The following is a 4933-nucleotide window of genomic DNA, read 5'->3' as shown; positions in this document are numbered from 1 at the left end:
GAAGGCTTCTTAGCAGTCTGTGCTGCCCTCTAGTAGCAAGAATTTGCATGTTACCATTTCACAGTCTCTAAAATGTTTGTCTCAAGTCACAGGTGACAGATAAACCTTTTTATGAGTGTCCCAAGGTTCTGAAATGCCACGCCAAGTTCCCTAAATTACTGCTCAGAAGTCTGATAAAACTGGGTAATTAATGATCTGGTTTGCTGTTACAGAACAAACCTTGTGGTTTATGAAATTCCAATATGAAGAATATACAATCACAGACACAACCCTACTAAAAACAACTTAGTTCGTTTTTACAAGGTTTTGTCATGAGGTTTTTATTTACACCTAATACCTAAAATCCTTTCAGGAAAACCCACACAAATTTGGCAGCAGTTCTCATTTCTCATAATTAGTGTTTGAGCACACAGGAATCATTTCAGGCAATTCCCTGCTGCCCACACAAGGTCACTTTGGACCTCTGAGTGCTTCCAAGTCTCTCTGCCAGATTCTCTGTCCCACTGACCAAACTGCACCATGTTCAGCATTTGCCTGTTGTGACCAAAACCCCTCCCAAGTGTTCATCCAGAAGAATGTCTTCTCTACAGTGGTCACAGCTGGAAATCCAGTACTTACAGATCTGATGGGAGGAGGGATTCTTTTCCAGAGATACCGCCTGTTATTCCTAAAAAAAAATGAAGTTCAAAATACTTGTCAGTCACCAAATGCTTGCTGCAAGGAGACACCAAAAGGTGTGTTCACATCTGAACAGTCTCAGTGCTTTGAAACAGTCCTTCTAGGCAGGAATATTTTACACTGCAGTGCAAAAGCAAAGCTACTCTTGAAGAAGTTGTTAATCCTGTTAAATGGTTTTGCTTGGTTTACCTGAGAGGCCTGCCTGGGATTGATGCTCTAAAAGTTTTGCTTGCCTGAAAAAAACTTGCCTGAGAATAATGTTGTTAATACTTTTGCTTGCTTGAGAAACTTGCCTGAGAATCCTATAACCTTTAAAATAAGACACACAGCTTGTAGATGGAAAGGATGTCTGTTTTTGTATTGCTTAAAAGGAGAAACTAAGCAGAAATTAGCCATCCAAGAACAAAGAAGAACCACTTTCAAGACTTGGAAATGGGACAACTGAAAGGGGACTGTCAAATATTGTTTGTTAAATCATGTACATTATGAGTAAGGTTTTTATAATTTTTCTACTAACGCTTAAATAGAAACAGTTAATAAAGAATTAATTTAGAATTTTTTTATGCTAAAGTTACGTATGTGGCACACAATGAGTATAACCTTACATTTTTGCTCAACTTGCTGTGAATTTTATAACTTTTAAAGGAAGGGGAGTGGGAAAGGAATTTAAATTTTGCAAACAGATAGAAAATATCTTCAAACAGACAAGCAACCAATCAGCATTCAAGGCTGTAAAGCAAAAGAATACGGCACAATAAAGGATTAATTTATGGACTAAAACCCAAAAGCTAAAGTGTTTTAGAGACTGCAATTGTCACAAAAGGACGCAGGATGGCAGCAAAGACTGTGAAATAATTACAGTAGACTTGCAGAGTGTGGGGATGAACTGGGCAGGATTTAACAAGCAAGTGTAATGACTTTAGAACATAGAAGGGTTTTGTGTTTGTAATATTGTTGGAGCACTTACTATGGACAGATTTATCCCCAGTGCACCCCATTACTGTTATTAAAGGATGGCTGCCTAGCATTGATAGGGTTCAATCTTTGTTTCCCTCTCCAGCAGACAAGGGGACTGAGGTAACACAGCAAACAGCTCATTAACAGCCTCATTGAACACCACTTTGGGAGGGGTTTCTCATTTTGGCAGCATTTCTCAGAAGTGAGCTTTGCACTTTCATTTTTCTTTGACTAATGAAGAGCACAAAAATGCTTTCTTCATGTGCCCACAAGCCCACTTTGCAAACCAAAGACTTGGACTGGTTTGGGCATGTTTTTCCCAGCCCAGCTTGGTCACACACATTCTGGGGATTGGGACATTCTGAAACATTTGGTTATTGACCTTTAGAGCACAGAAGCCAAACTGAAACGATTACAAGTTCCAAGGTGTAAAGTGTAAAATAGTGAAGAAGTCTCACTGCTTTTCATTAAAGCACAATTCTAAAAATCCACAGTTGCAAAGCTTCAAATTCATCTGAACCAAGGTTATCTGCATTAAATATTCAGTATCAGCCTTCAGGGAATTTGCCCTGAAAGAATATACCCCTACAATCCAGGAAAACAGTCAAATCTTGGAATTTCCCCCATCAGTGCTTCCTTTGGGGCTTGGTGATCAGACGTGGCAGTGACATTCATTTGGCCTGAATAAATAATCAGCAACTTCTCCTCCAACCCCAAGTGCAGTGAACCAAGTTCACCCAGGGCCATGGCAATCCCACACCACACAGAACTCAGGGATTGCTGCTTCCTGCAGATTCATCTCCTCCAAGCCAACAGCATCCCTCATTTTTAACACAGACAGTCCAGAGTCATCCTGCTGGAACTGAAACACAAGGAGCAGCCTGTAACCCTACTCAAAACAAATGCAGCCTTGAACAGCTACAAATCCAAACACTGAAATGTCTGACACTGCCCAAAAGCAGCCAACTTCACTACATAAGGAACTTTATTCCTAAATTTCCCGAGTTCCAAAAGGGGGGGGGGAGGAGCACACAAAGGAGAGTGATTTTTTGTTCAGATCGAAGGTTGAAAGAGACTTAATCCCATGAATATCCCTCTCTCCTTTCAAACACAGCACTGCCCACTGGCATTTTGTTACTCACACAACCAATTCCTCAGTTCTGGCGGCTGCAGCTCGAGCTGCTGGTGACAAACCCCGGGGCTAAAGCCACAGGTGGAGAGAAGCCACTCACGTGTCGCTGTGCAGCAGGGACAAAGCCAGAAGCTGGCCATAAACAAGGGCTGCTGCAGTCCCTCCAGGGGCCTGAAAACAAACACAACTCATTTGGTTACACATTTGAAGAGCAGTAGGATACAGAACACAGCAGGAAGCCAAGTTTCATGAAAACTGAACACTCCAAGACAACTGATGGAAGTTTTTTCCACATCCCATCATAGGTCTGGGCAACTTTTTTTATATCAATTCAGTTGTATCTTCCAATAAAGCTTCAGGCTGCCCAAACCATGCACCAGCCACTGCTCTGAGCCCGGGAATGGCAATGGGACAAAAGGCAACTGATGGGAATGTGAGGAGTCAGAACCAGCCCTCCCTATGGAGGAGTGCTGGGAGCACAGCCAGTGCTACCCTGCCCTCAGCACAGCCGGCTGGAACAGCTGTGCCCAGTGCTCCTCCAAAGGATGGGAATGCACCTGCACAGCTCCCTCAACTCTCCCACCCCCACAAGGCACTCTCCTCCTCCTCTGGGCCCTGCTGCCCATCACCTGAGGCAGCAGCAGCTCCTGCTTCCAGCACAATTCCCTCCAGCTCCACAGCACCCCACACACAACTCAGGGCTACAAGGCTGCAGCGACACGCTGGGAACACGAGAGGGACCCGCGCTCAGCACAGGAACAGCAGCTGGAGCTGGATGCTGCTCCCCTGGAACCAGGGACCCCTTCCATTGCAGGATGGAATTTTCCACTGCTCAGCTCCAGGCCCAACACCAAAGTTCTGCTGGTGCCCGGGAGCACACACAGGATCACCTGCTTCCCTCCACTCGCTGAGGCAGTCAGATCTAAACTCGGGATCACAAGAGCTCACAGAGAGCAAAATTCACAGCTCACACTTCTCTCAGATCACTGCAGCGGGATGTGCGAGCTCCACGTTCAGACGAGCACTGGGAATTCTGCCCAAGGATAAATCTCTGTGGATGCCACGCGGGAAGAGCCTGTGCCGTGCCCGTGGGGCCACTTCCGAAGCCCCGGCTGCTGCCTGGAGCCCCGACAGTGCCCGCAGCGCTTGGGCACTGCTCGGGCAAGAGAATTACACTGGAATGCACTAATCTGTGTGAAACTCGCGAGTTTCTCGAGGGCTTTCTGGCGAGCCCAGTGGCCGATTCTGAACACTAAGCCCTGCGCACCTCACACACACAGAGGGAGCCCCGGGCCCTGCCCACCCCATCCCCGTGCCCCCACACCTCCAGCTCCCGAGTGAGTCTCGCTCTGCTCTCCACCGCCTCCGCCATCTTCCCTCACGCACGCACGAGCTCTGACGTCACTTCCGTCGCCAGCCCCCAGCAACTTCCGCCCGGCGCTCAGTGCGCGGGGACAGCGGGGCGCCCGGGCGGGGCGGGGCCAAAGCGGGGGGCGGGGCCAAAGTGGGGCCGTGGCCATGAGACCGTGGGTGCTGCCCCACGGCCGCGGTTCTTGGGGGTCGCGCAGATGAATCGTTTTTAAACCGCCTTATTTCTACGAAATAAGCAGAATTCCTGTGTCCCAAACAGAATTCTCTCCAGTTCGCTGTCTGTGTACTCGCCTGTTGCGGGTTGTGTGAGATACACGCCCCCATCCCGTATTGCACATGACGCGCACGTGAGGGATGTACTTCAGGGAGAGAAAGTGCTTTCCCAGCTTCCTGCCTGTTTATAATGGGTTTTAAAAGTAGTTTTACGGTGGCGGTTCTTTATCCTTGTTCCCTATAAAATCCCCTGTTACGCAGAGCAAACAGTGTGGCCAGAGAGATCCCACAGAATCATGGAATATCCTGAACCGGAAGGGACCCACAAGGACCATCCAGTCCCAATGCCCGGTCCTGCCCAGGACACCCCAACAATCCCACCCTGTCCGTGACAGCGTTGTCCAAATGCTCCTTGAGCTCTGGCAGCCTTAGTGCTGTGACCACTGCCCTGGGGAGCCTGGTCACCCTCTGGGGGAAGAACCTTTCCCTGAGATCCAGCCTAACCCTCCCCTGACACAGCTGCAATATTTATACAATATAGCTTTCAATAGATACACAATATAGGATTCAATAGATATACAA

The 4933-nt window shown here is 47.6% G+C and overlaps 1 long non-coding RNA gene across 1 annotated transcript; it reads right to left on the bottom strand.

Annotated features, from left to right (window-relative positions):
* Positions 1-293: 293 nt before the first annotated feature.
* LOC113978494 lies at positions 294-4187 on the bottom strand. Its single transcript, XR_003537595.1, has 3 exons — positions 4092-4187; positions 2778-2938; positions 294-667 (listed from the first exon to the last, which is right to left on the bottom strand). It is a non-coding gene; the product is annotated as an uncharacterized LOC113978494 (long non-coding RNA).
* Positions 4188-4933: the final 746 nt, after the last annotated feature.

The sequence above is a fragment of the Neopelma chrysocephalum genome, unplaced genomic scaffold (assembly GCF_003984885.1).
Source record: "Neopelma chrysocephalum unplaced genomic scaffold, ASM398488v2 Primary Assembly neopelma1_335, whole genome shotgun sequence".
NCBI lineage: Eukaryota > Metazoa > Chordata > Aves > Passeriformes > Pipridae > Neopelma > Neopelma chrysocephalum.
This window is presented reverse-complemented; position numbering and strand designations above follow the sequence as displayed.